Source organism: Monodelphis domestica, chromosome 7 (genome assembly GCF_027887165.1).
Source record: "Monodelphis domestica isolate mMonDom1 chromosome 7, mMonDom1.pri, whole genome shotgun sequence".
NCBI lineage: Eukaryota > Metazoa > Chordata > Mammalia > Didelphimorphia > Didelphidae > Monodelphis > Monodelphis domestica.
Genome location: NC_077233.1, coordinates 271652746 through 271666622, shown reverse-complemented (window position 1 = coordinate 271666622; position 13877 = coordinate 271652746). Strand labels below are relative to the sequence as shown.

Genomic DNA, 13877 nt, shown 5'->3' with positions numbered 1-13877 from the left:
GCCTTGAGAGTCCATTCTATAACATATGCTCAAAGTTGTCATTATTATTTCTAATTAACTATGTCGGAACTTTGGATCCTTGTTGTACTTATGTGTGACTCAGGGCAAAGGGCTTATATTTTGAGATGATGAAAAGTCTCTTTAGTGGCTGTGAATGAGTCAGAGACAATAAATGAACTCTCACCCTTTCTCTTGCTTTCTAGCTGAAAATCATGTTAGGACTGTGTCAAACTGCTTTCCAAGAGGGGATTGAGGAAAGAAACAGCTTATTCTAACCCTCTACTCTATCCTTGATGGGCCCATGACACCTAAAGCATATTTCCTACCTAGGCAAGCTTGAGCCTTGCTCTTTTTGCTTCTTCTTTCCTGCTCTTGGGAGAGTGGTGGTGGTGAGTATCTATCTTAGGATGAATATTTAGAGGTTTATAGGAGGGTCTTGTGAAGTAAAGATGTCTAGAAGCCTTGAGTCCAATGGGAATGGAGCTCTCTGAATAGTGGCAGGAAAGGATCCCCCAGCAATGAACTCCAGTGCTTTTTTAGAGGACAGCTACCAAGAAGAATAGTTTCAACGCATTTTCCCCAACGCTAGGAAATTACACCTAGAATCCAGGAGGGAAAAGAGCAAGCATTCCCTCAAAGTATAATGGTAATAAGGCACACAGGGAGGGAATACACATGGCTGAGGTAACACAACTCTGGAAATTCCTCTCTCCAGAGTCCTCACGACACTCATTACAGGACATGGTGTTGACAAGTCATCCTGTTGTTCAGTTAAGTTGACTCTTCATAGAGCACAAAGTATTTGTGAAATAGGTTGTGGAACTGGGCTATTCCTCCTTCTGTGCAATATCTCAGCTAGTTGAGCAGATTTGATGTTGGTTTGAGTCAAACAGGTCATTTGGTGGCAAGGCTGGGTCCTTAGCAGACTCTGATACTACTAGACTGGGTTGGTAAAATGCTGGATATTGGCGGCCATTCATGATTGTGCCACATGTCTCCTGAATTGTTATTTTTTTTTTTAATTTTCTTGGTATCTCCATTTTATTGCACAGGAATTGGTAAATAGTGAATACTTAATAAATGCTAGTTGGCTCACTGATCTTCTAGACTCATTCTTCAATGGGCATCTGTAGACTTGTTTTAGCTTTACCCACTGGCTTGACTGGGTAATATTTCACTCTCTTCAACTGGAGTGCTACAAAACTCTTTCAGCTATAACTCTTAGCTTAGGATCAGCAGAAATTTCTTCCCTTTGACTTTCTCGGCATCTTAGCTCTTAAAATGGTTTGTGGCTTCCAGGCAGATGATGGAAGAAATCTTGCCCCTCCCATTTGACAAATACTTCCTGACTCAAACATTTCTTTCCTTAACAAACCTCACAATTTTGCTTAATGGTGATTGGTTCAATTTAGTCAGTTTTATACCTTCCAAACTCCTTTGGGAATATTGAGTAGATGATAGGCTGGGGATAAAACAATGAATAAAAGATAAGCTTTGGAGGCAAGTTATTGCCTCTGCTGGTCTGTTTACATACAATTGAGATATACTCCATCTTAGACATTCATTGATTCATTCATTCCTTTGTTCATTCTTTTTTTTCTGTAGATTCATTTATTCATTCATCAGTAAGCAACTACCATTATATTAAGTCTAAATCTATAATATTCTTATCCTGCTATTTTTCTAGATAATTTATAGTCCTATAATAATAAATTCTCAAAAAATAAAATGGAAACATGAATATTAAAGGGGTACCAAGCCAAATGAATGCCTTAAGGGAATATTTTTATGAGACCATAATGGTCCCAAAGTTCAGAATTAACTTACCTGGACAAGTACATTATTCCTTGGGGGAAAGTATAGATGACAGTAGTTCTTCCTTGAAGCTCAAATTGTAGGTCACAGTGCTGACAAAACAATTAGAGTGTAGAGTGCTAGCTGAGGAGGTTACCATGAGGCCCTGACTAACAGCACTAAAAACTTGGTTTTGTGATTCCCTTTGCTTTATTAGTATGTTCCCCACAGAGATAATTAGCACCTTTCGGTTATTTCCTCACTTCCCTTTCCCTTCTTCATCCTTTTTAATTCAACAAGAAGCCCAAGAGAGAAGGTTCTTGTAAGACAACAACAACAATTCAAAGCTCTAGGTCAGGTAACTTTCTGTAACCGCTTCATCTCAGGATTTACGGCTGAGAGTTAATGGGATCCAATTTTTCGACCTGCAGTAATTATTCGTCCTTTATGCTTCTGCCTTTTAAAAATATTCTTAGAAGAGCTTCAGGAAATCTCTTTTATATTCTTAAGCATTTTGCTAAATTCAATTCAATTCAAATGCATTTATTAAAAGTCTACCATGTGGAAAGTGCTCTCCTAGCTGTTCCGTTGATCAACATGCAATGACAAATACTGTAAAACCAAATCCCTGCCCTCAAGGTGTTTTCATCTGTAAAGATTTTTGTGGTAACTTTTACTAATCTAGGTCAGCTTCCCGGGCAAGACAGCTCTTCCTTGGCACTATTCCAGAGCACAGAATCTCAAAATCTTGGGGTTGGACAGGACCTCAGATGACATAGAGTCCAATCCATGTCTCAACAGAATGCTCCTTCAAAACAGCCCTGTTGTATCGTCATTTCCTCAGCAACTAGCCCTTTCCACACTGCGAGAAACTAAGAGCTGATGGGGAGAGAGAAGTGGCAGCTAAGAACAGTAGTTAGTTCTCAGCTGGGGGAAACATGTTTGAGAGAGGTAAAGCCAATGGCAGAATTGTCTATTATCTAGGCTGGCCCCATTACTTTTAAGTTGTTGTCATTCAATCATTTCAGTTGAGTCTGACTCTTCCTGACTCCATTTGGCATTTTCTTGGCAAAGACCCTGGGGTGATTTGCCATTTCTTTCTCCAGCTCATTTTACAGGTGAGGAAACTAAGGCAAATAAATAGCATTAAATGATTTGCCTAGGGCCATACAGTTGTGTCAGAGGATAGATTTGAAGTCAAAAAGAGGAGTCTTTGAGACTCCAGGACCAGCACTTTATCCACTTCACCACCTCCATGCCTTCATGATAGATTAGCTTTGTCTAGATGAGTCATGGTCCTCATCATCATCGCTAATCAATCAATCAATCAACCAATCAACATTTATTTACTATGAGGCAGTTAGGTGGAACAGGGGATAGAACACTGGACCTAGAGTCAGGAAGACTTGAGTTCAAATCCAGCTTCAGATACTTATTAATTGTGTGACCTTAGCAAGTCACGTAACCTTTTTGTCTGTTTCCTCATCTATAAAATCATCTGGAGAAAGAAATGGCAAATCACTTTAGTATTTAGTCAAGAAAACTCCAAATAAAGTCATGAAGAGTTGGACATGGCTGAAACAACTGAACAACAATAAGAGAAGGAGATGGCAAATCACTTTAGTATTTAGTCAAGAAAACTCCAAATAAAGTCATGAAGAGTTGGACATGACTGAAACAACTGAACAACAATAAGAGAAGGAGATGGCAAATCACTTTAGTATTTAGTCAAGAAAACTCTAAATAAAGTCATGAAGAGTTGGACATGACTGAAACAACTGAACAACAATAAGAGAAGGAGATGGCAAATCACTTTAGTATTTAGTCAAGAAAACTCCAAATAAAGTCATGAAGTGTTGGACATGACTGAAACAATTGAACAACATCAATAAAGCACCTATTATGTGCTGGTCATGTGAAACCTTCTTGAATCCCATTTTGTACCAGATCCTGCAATTCAGCTCTCATCTCCTGAGCAAACAAGGACTTCTCACTAGAGTTCCTAGGTTTGTGTCTGATGTGCTTTTCCTCTCAATAGGAACTTCGAGCTATTTACCTGATCAGGAGAGGACTGTGTATGTCCTAGAAATCCTGGGTCTGATGTCTGGGGAGAACTTCTGGGGTCTCTAGAAAAATAGTAAGCGTACAGCTGCTCAGTAGATTATATACAGACATATATGTGTGTATGTGTAAAGTGTATATATATACATACATGTTATGTGATGTCTATATATACACACATTTATACATGTCAATCTATCGATCTAGCTTATGTATTCTCACACCATACCCAGATCTAGCCATAAAACCTAATAATTATAGTGCTTTAGCATAAATATTTCTGCTTCTGTTGGGAAATAACTCCATTATGCCAAAATCACATCACTAGTATCCACTGAAAAGACACAGATACCATATTCAAAATGAGACAATCAGTGGGTAGAGACTCAGCTAATTTTGATTAGAAAGATTTGCACATACACACAAGTGTAGACAACTGGCCCTATCCTTTAGAGATAGTTAGAACTGAAGGATAGAAAGTTCACTGACTGGCAATCAGAGAGAATGTGGCACCTATTCAGCATTTCTACCCCATGGAAAGGTGGTTAAACTCACAAGAGATCCTAAAGCTTTTGCTTGAATTAACGGGAAGTTCACTACCTTCTAAAGCAGCCCATGCAGCTTTAGACAAGCTCTAGATCATTATATTCATTTGAAATCTATCTCTTTGAAACTCCTAGTTTTGCTTTTTGGAGAAAAATACAGTCTACTTCTTCCACATGAGAGTATAGCTACTCTGTTTTTCCAAAGTTTTTCTCTTTTCAAAGATCAACATTCACAGTTTCTTCAATCAATCTTTGTAAAGCGTTGTTTGAGGCCCTCCCTCACCACCTTTGTTTTTGCTCTTGCCCTCAGAACATTATTTTCTCTAATTATGAAAATTCTATAATTACTAAATCCCAACCACAACCTACCTGGGCTTATTGATTCAACTGCCTGGCTTCCCCCAGTTTTCTCTAGTCACATACAGTTCTGACTTTTGTTCCCTCTTTCTCTTCTTTCCTCTGCCACTATCTATTCCAGACCACAAGAGTGGATAGTCTAGAGCTCATTCACAGGGGAAACGAGAATTTCTATATGTAAGTCTGGGGGCTCTCTCCTATACTCAATATAGTCTTACCCAAAATTGGATTTTAGTCATGAAGATTTTCAATGATATCTTATCAAGCTTGCCTCATCTGGTCTATTCAATCTGACAAGCTGAAATTTATGTTAAATTAGGCTTAGGTTTTCAATTGTTCCCTACCCTAACAGAACTAAACAAAGAAGAGCCTTGAAACAGTAAATATTTATCCAAGACAGAAATGAGTACTAAAGTTACAATAGCATCAGTCACATTCCTGAAAAGACGACATGTCTTTCCACTTAATCCCAAAGAGTACTTTACTATTTAAGCTCTACTAAGCTTATGAGTGTTAGTGAGAGCATTGGCTCGGCATCATTTGTAGATACTCTTGGATGGTACCAGGTCTAAAGACTTCAGTGAAAGGCAAAATATGTCTAAGATCACTTACTTCTTGACTCATTAGAATATAAACCATCTCCTTCTGCATATTTTTTTTTAATTTTCATTTGTAATGTCTCCATGTAGGTAGGGGCATGATTGATCCAAATTGAATTTACTTAAGAGGATTTACTCCTTGAAAAGCAACAAATAATACATGCCACAGTTTGACTTATTGCTTTGTTGATTGTCTAGACTTAAGAAGGTGAAAGAGAAGATGTTATTGTGCAGGTTAAACTTAAAGGTGTGTTATATATCCATTTCCCCCCAGAGATCCAGTTGTTAAACATTTACCAGCACACTCTCACATAATATATAGATGAAGTGTCTTATTTCTTCACTCTGTGGCCATTACCCTTTCACTGAATGACAAGGAAAAAAAATCCTCTCCAATCATCTCTTCACAGGAAAAGCTAGAGGAAAATTTGTCCAGTAGGCATTAGGAAAAATCTTTTTCTTCTGCTCATTTTTCCATGCATGTGCAATGGACCTTCTGATAGAGGAAGTATACATGGGTTGGTCCCAAACTCTGAGGGCCAACCAGATATATTCTAAACCCAATTAGTAAATTATTCACAGTGTATATCAATATTCACTAGGTAAATATTATATGGTGATGTAACACAGGGCATTTCTATTTGGAGAGTGTAAGGGGTAAATTTAGGGGTTTTTGACTGAAATATAAATTTAGTTGGTTGCCAGGGATTAATTCAAATCCCAGTAAAAATAATCAAGTCAGTTTGGGAATTTTATGGTGGTTTAATTAATATAGAGGGAAGGAATTAAGAAGAGAAAGGGAAAAGGGTATAAGATTTCTCTGGCCTATCCTGAGCCAAGGGGAGTTCAGAGACCTTCCAGCCATGAGGCCTGCTTGGAGATGAGGGGATGCCCAGGAGAATAGTGTTTTAGGAAAGGTAAAGAAAAAAAAAGAGGAATCAGCCTAAACTCTCAGAGAGCTCAGGGAAGATGTCTCACTTGAACTATGCTACTAAGCTTCTCCCAGTATTGTATCAAGGATGCTCACTGCCAAACCTGTACAATAGCTGCAGCCACGCCAAGATGCCAAGACTCCAAGATGCCCAGCACGCTGCCACCAGCCACCTCTCTGCCAAAAGAGAGACTGGAGAGAGGAAGTGATGTGAAATATATAAATCATTTTTTATATCACTTCCTGCTTCTCTCATGTACCAATGGCAGCTTAAGCTTGACTTAAGACAGCCCAGGGGGTCTGTCAGTTGTTTCTGATTTGTCATTTGCTAGCTCATGTCTGTCATAGGCCATCCTTCTCAATGCTTAATCCTTAAGTAGGGTGTAGACATTCCTGTTTTTGTTAGACTAAGCAGGGTGGAGTAAATGTAAAATTCAGAAGAGGTAGAGACTTTTTCCCTACCCAGCTCAGAATGATTATTGTAAGACAAGTCATTAAGCAAACCTATTTTTTAAAAAGAAAAGAAAATCATATTTCAACCTATTTTGCTGCCCTTTTACAGGAAATTCCATTCTTTTCACCTAGAATCCAAAAGTTCAGATTTAGTTTTGGAAAAAATTAAGATGACAAACAAAATCACTTAGGACTGTTTCAATCCTAAAATGTTGATCACAGGATGAGAGATTTCAATCTGGAAGCAATCTCAAAAGCCATAAAGGTTAAATGATTCATTTTAGTTCACATAGAAGGAATTAAAACCCAGACATTCTAATTACTCCAAAGGTAGTCAGTTATCATCTGACTCTACCACTCTGTCTTCCTGAGGATAGAGGAGTTATTTTTTAAAAAAATATTACTTTTTCCCTACCTTGTTATACTGAGCCCAACCGTTAACATCTGAATGACGAGATTCATTTTCCTTATCTCCATCCTACACTGTTTTGATACAGAGATTATAGCTAGTGGTAGATTTGGATATTATATAGTGTCTTTAGACTTGGAGGCAACACCTGTGATGTAAAAATAGCTATCTATTGAATAGTCTTTTCATTTTCTCCAAGTCACAAGAAGTACAGACAGCAGAAGGAGAGTTCCAAGTATTTAGCCAAGGAGCGATCTAATGCAATAGTGGAAAGAACATTAGATTTGGAATTATGAATACTGATTACAAATCCTGACTCTTCCACTTACTCTCTGTGGGACTACAGGCAATTGATTTCACTTCCCTTGGATTCTGTTTCCTATAAATAAGAGAGGTGAACTAAATGGCCTCTACGGCCACACGCCAATTCTAAATCTATGATCCTACAATCCAATCATCTCTAACATCCCTTCTAACCCCACATTTATGACTTCATGTAATATGATACAGCACAGATGAAGGGCCAAGCCTTCTGCTTATCTCCTTAGAACCAAAATAGAGCTCATATGCTTTCTAAACTAGAAGAGCTGGCTCACAGCATACCTAGCAATCAATCAACAGACATTCATTAAAGCTCCAGTCTTTGTGAGGCCCTGTGCTAAGCATTGGGTATACAAAGATGAACCAGCCTTATCGTTAAGGATCTTACATTTTAAAAGGGAAACAAATATGTGAAACAAATAGAAGATAGATAGATAGACAGACAGACAGACAGACAGATAGACGGACAGATAGATAGATAGAAAAATAGATAGATAGACAGACAGACAGACAGACAGATAGATAGATAGATAGATAGATAGATAGATAGATAGATAGAAAAATAGATAGACAGACAGACAGACAGATAGATAGATAGAAAAATAGACAGACAGACAGACAGACAGATAGATAGATAGATAGAAAAATAGATAGATAGACAGACAGACAGACAGATAGATAGATGAAACAAGTCCTATCCTCTAGGATTTTGCATTCTAATAATGGAAACAAAATGTGTATTTAAATATCCATATACAGAGAAATAATGTGTATATGCATATGAACATATATATGCATATAATAGACACAGATCTAATTTTCAAATATATATAATTTGTAGGAAAGAATTAGGACCTGGGAAGGCTCAAAAATGACTACTTGTAGAAGGTGGCATTTGAGCTGAGCTTCATAGATAACTAAGGATGATAGGAGATAGAGATGAGAAAAGAATACAGTCCAAGCTTCAAAAATGCAACAGCATGAAGACTGGCGATAGAATATTATATATGAGGAATGATGAGGACAGTTAGGCTGGACTGCAGCATGTGCAAAGGAAAATAATGTGCTATAATTTTGCAAAGGTAAATTTGAACCAGGTTGTGAAGAGCATTCAATGTCAAACAAAGGAGTTCAAATTTAATCCATTGTAGTTTATTGAGAAGAGAAGTGACATGGTCAAATTTGAGCTTCGAGAAAGGCATGCTGGCATTCCTGTGGACGATGGTTTAAAAGGCTATTGCAATAATTCAGGTGATAGTTGATGGGAGTATGAATAAAAGTGATAGTTGTGTAAATCAAGGTGAGAGATATTGTGAGTAGAAATGACAACATTTGGCAACTGACTAGATCCTGGAGAGAGAGAGAGAAGAATCAAGGATGATGTCAAGGTTGTGAGCTGGAAGGGTGGTCGTAGCCTATCCTTGAAAATAACAAGGAAGTGTAAAAGATTTTGATGACTGACTTTCCAGGCATAATGTGAATTTCAGTGATGTCCATTAGCATCTACAAAGTACAAAACACTTAAGGAAATAAGAATAGAAAAAATAATGGTATATGCCAAATAATGCGAAGCACCCAAATGACAGAATAGCTTTTCATGCTGACAGCTTTTTTCTGTGACAGATCAAATATAAATATGTTCTAGTCTTTTCTGCCACACAGGAAGGTCACACAAAAGACAGCACTAGATAGCTATTAACTTCTAACTATGATCCTCATATCCTCTACTATACTCATATCCTCTAAATCCTCAATCAAACATAGCATCATATTACATAATTTATATCAAAATTAATGTCACTCAATACTGGTGTGTGATCAATTCCATTTAGATTTTTAATTCAAGATAAAAACCCTATAAAATATTTTAAAAATTTTCTAAGTGATAAAAATTTGAATTTGATGAAATTTCCCATATATTGAATTATTGGAAGTAGGGTAGCCATACGCTTGTCCTTTATTTTGTATTTTCCTATGATAATGTTATTTCTTAGTAGGACCAGCATCTTGGGTTCAAAGAGAAACTCAAGGAATAATTCTATTGCTCAGATTGAGGCTGTAACTAGGCAGTAGGCTTCTTTTATTTGATTTCTCAGAGTGAGTGATATGTTGAATTGTGGATGGCACTTCAAAGTATGGATCAAGAGCCATTGGTGGCTCTTGCCCAAATATCAACAGTTATGAGTAAAGCTTGAGGTCTCATACACTAGAAAGACCATGTTGTCTTTCTATTCTGCTCAGGTCTATGGGATGGGTCAATTCAGATGGCATAGCCAATATTCCCCAAAGGACCAAGGGAGAAGAAGGGGTTTGCTCCTGCTTGAGTGGCAGATAGTTAAGTGTAAAAATCCTGTTTCTGTCACTGGAAAATTTAAAGAGGTTTAGGAGTCATTGCATGGCTTCAAAGCTCTCCAGATTGAGCGAGTATCCAGTCAGGGGAGTAAATGTTACCAGCTGAGTGAGGGGAGGAGAGGGATAACTAGTAGGGGAGTGGGGAATATGAGGGTTCTTGAGTAACACTTCTGTTCATTGACCTGTCACATACATAATAGAAAATTTGAAATGGCAGAAATAAGCACCTACTTTATATGTTACTGGCTTAGTTTTTTGGCAAGTTGGACTTATATCATGTTCTTATGGTCCAACTATGCTCCTGTAGAGAACTTGGTCTTATTCAAGTGATAGCATCATTCCCAGGCTTCAAATGCCACCTTTAATACAAGCAGTTCTTCCCCCTGGATTGTTGTTTTTTCTATGCTCTCTTTCTGTAAAAAAGTAGGCACAAGACTGAATTATCTTGGAGGAAGAATCAATATAGAGTCTCTTAATACAACACCGAAAACGTATCCATCCACTAGAAATAGTTTTGGAGAGTCTGGATTTGGGAGTAGATGAGTAAGGGACATAAAGCCAAAAAATAAAAGTAGCAACAAGCTGGTGCCTATAAATCCAAGATGGTTGCAATCCCTTGTACCTCCTATCTCCAACATGCCAGGCTCTTTTTAATGGTATCATTATCTTTCACCCAATCAGTTAATTTATATGTTCCCACGACCTATGAAATGCCCTACGTATTCATTGCCTATTAAATCTACCAGAGATTCCAACTCTTCTTGCTCAAACTGGCATTCTTCCAATTTCATGAACAGGTGCTTCTGGAGAAATGCCAATTTAAGCAAGAGAAGTTGAAGTTCAAGTTCTTAAGGCATTTGACAGATCTCACAACTGTCCCTGGATGGTGGCCGCCTTTCTCCCATCCATCCCTAAAACTCCATCCTGCCCCCCATATGCCCACAAAGGAAAAAAAAGAACCTAGAAATCACCCAGAGTAGTTATAGTAAAATTGTGCTCTTCCATTCCCCTCCCAGCTGTGCTTCTAAGTGTTAGTATCTGACCACTATAATTCAGCTGCCTTCTCACCCTGGAATTTCCCTCAGTGCCTTGGGCTATTGTCGCTTTGAACACGCTTCCTCAAATCTTGTCCCTTTTTCCTGCCAGTGGTATATTTGGTGAATGGACCCAGGATGGAAATGTTTCATTTCTTTCCTGGGCAATATGTCTGATTCTCTGGGATTCACCCCAATACCTCCTCCTGGAGGCATCCTTCTCTTTATCTCCTCCATTTTTTTTTTCAGTATCTGTTTTAACTATTGTCCCCCTCCCCCTTTATAATACAAGCATCTGAAGAAGAGGGATTGCTGGGGCAGCTAAGTGTCTCAGTGGATTGAATGCCAAACCTAGAGATGGAATCCTGTTCCTGGGTTCAAATCTAACCCAAGACACTTCTGGGAGACCCTGGGCAAGACACTTAATTCCCATTGCCTAGCCCTTACCACTCTTTTGCCTGGAACCAAAACAGAAAGTTAATTCTTAGATGGAAGATAGGGGTTTTGAAAAAATAGAGGGATCATTTTCTTTTTGCTTTTATCTATATCCTCAGTGCCTAGCACAGTTCCTAGCATATAGAAGCGCTTAATAAGTACAGCTTGCTTGTCAACCCCTTCCTGGTTGGCCTCAGATCTGAGAAGGATAGGAGCCAGCTGAAGCTGGGATGGTGAAGTATTACTACTTTGGGATAAGAGGAAAGAGGTTTCAGCATAGAAACTCCTGCACAGACAGGTAGGACAAAGTCATAGAGAGGGAATATGGTTAGTGGCCAGGGGTACATGGTAGAAATTTCAGATTGAAGGGGTTAGAGGAACTAGCAGTGTCTGAACTGGAACCCAAGGTCAGAAGCAGGATTCATGGAGAATAAGAATCAAGACGAATCATAGAAAAACTAGAGAGATTTCAGAAGTAGAAGCCAGGTTAAAAATCAGAGTCAGATCCAATGGAGTTAAAATGAAGTGATATCCAGGGATAAAGTGTTAGGCATTAGGTAAACAGGATGCTGAACTAGACAAAGAATATTATAATTTTTAATTGATACTAAAGGGGCACCTTTGTATTTTTTAAACTCAGTATGTGTAGTCAGCCTTACCTGCATAATTTTCCCTGTATTTCCTTCAATTGGGGAGTTCCTTAGCCTGTCAAATTCCACATTCTCAATGGCAACCATTGAATTAAAGAGGTTGTATATGCTGTATGTAGGATCAAAGACTCAGAATTTGAAGTGGCCTTGAGCATCATTTAGTTCAGTGCCTCTTTTTGTATGTGCACTAAATATGCACAACCATGTATGTATGAATGTATGTATGTACATATAATGTACATGAATGTAATATCTGGGCTACCCATTATAACAGAATCAGATCTCACCAAAATATTGTTAAATTTTTAATTGTCTAATGTAATATTTATTGGGAAAGGAAATAGGATTGGGAAAAATGGGGATAAATGGGGAATAATGGGAGGTTTGTATAGGGGTAAGGAGGAGTTAAGAGGAGAGAGGGAGCACTGTTTGGTGAAGCAGGGGAGGGAGATGCCCCCTGCTGAGAGGAAACTGCAGGGGTCCAAAGAGGTCTGTTTGTCTTTGAATGACTGAAACTGAAGTTCAGCTCCCTCTATGACCAGTAAAGATAGTCCACTTATCTGACTGCGTATTCAAATAATATAATGTTTAATAACTAGTTGGGATTGGAGTTTTTTCTCAGTTTCAGACCTGAGGCCAGGCCCCAGAGGCTGGCGGAGAGTTTGTCCCACTCCCGTCTACTCTCGTTGTTCTAATTCAGAATCTTAGCAGTACACAGAAAGCAAACAAGAACAATTCTAACCTTTAGAAGCCTGTGTCTTTGGGCTCAACCAAGAAGAGCATGCCACTTCAGACTGGGCTGAACAAGCTCCTCTCTCCTCCAATACCTGGAAGCAAGACCACCCCCGCAGGAAGGAAGTGCTAGTCCCCAGGACCCAACTGCCACACCAGGCAGGAAGGAAGTGCTAGTCACAAGACCCAACTGCCACTCCCAGCAGGAAGGAAGTGCTAGTCACAAGACCCAACTGCCACTCCCAGTTGGGCCCTTCCCCCACAAACTGTCAGTCTTGTTTCCTTTCTACACTAAGAATGGTACCATATGGCTGTATGTATAATTTTTGGTACAAGATGCTGAGGAAGCAATTTAAAGGATAATGTTTTAGCCTCTACCAGTTACTGAGAGGTATCCAAAACTGTGCTTGTGGATAAATGTGCCCAAAACACCCTGATTGATTTGCCAGGTACTGTAAATATTTAGCTGGAGGGAGAGTGTAATGAAGTGTTGATCTGGGGACTTTGAGCAATTAAATGCCCTAAGTCAGTTGATGAAATCATAAAGCTCTCAGATTTTGTATGGCCCCATTTGCAGGATGTAAGGGGCAGGTAATTAGGGACAATGAAATTTAATAGTGTGGTCCTTTCAGACTTCAGTAGCTCCATTTGCATATGAAAAGGTTAGGAAATCTTGCTGGGGATGAAAGCTTTATAATTTCATCAAGTGAACTGGGGTATTTAATTATTCAAGAGTAACCTGATCAATACCCCATTACACTCTCCATCAAAAAGTTTAAAAAGTGGGGCTTATGCCACTGGTGGACCTAGTCCAGAAAACTATTGCTGCTGCTATTGCTTGAATTGGCAATCAATCTTTAACCCCTTTTATTTAGTCTCTCCATCCTAGTGATTTTTGAGTTCCAGACTACTAAAGAGCAAACCCTTGTTTCCAGCCCAGAATCACAGAATTTGAGAGTTGCAAATGACTCCAGCAGTCATGTAGTCCAAGTGAGAAATGAAGAAATGCCCAATGAAACTTGGTTAGCAAGTGGTTGTCCAGTTTCAGCTTAAAGATGTTCAAGGAGGAGGGAACCACGCCTACTCTAGGCAAATCTTTACACTTTAGGACAGTTAACCCCTGTCTTCAGTTTGCTCTTTTATTCTTATGAGTCCAACACTGTTCTCCTCTGCTCTACCCAATGTTCTGCTCCTCATCTGCTCA

General features: G+C 38.7%; 1 protein-coding gene across 6 annotated transcripts in view; it reads right to left on the bottom strand.

Moving 5' to 3' along the window:
• Positions 1-12827, bottom strand: part of FAM240C (family with sequence similarity 240 member C) — a 134087-nt gene extending 121260 nt beyond the window's left edge. Inside the window, exons 1-2 of one of the 6 annotated variants that reach the window (XM_056806763.1) lie at positions 12684-12826; positions 10054-10235 (exon numbers count right to left, since the gene is read on the bottom strand). The gene's annotated coding sequence lies outside the window, so the exon portion shown is untranslated. Of the gene's footprint in view, positions 1-10053; positions 10236-12683 lie in introns of all 6 variants that reach the window. The other 5 variants (XM_056806757.1, XM_056806761.1, XM_056806756.1 and 2 more) reach the window with 5 other exon arrangements.
• Between the last annotated feature and the right edge of the window lie 1050 nt (positions 12828-13877).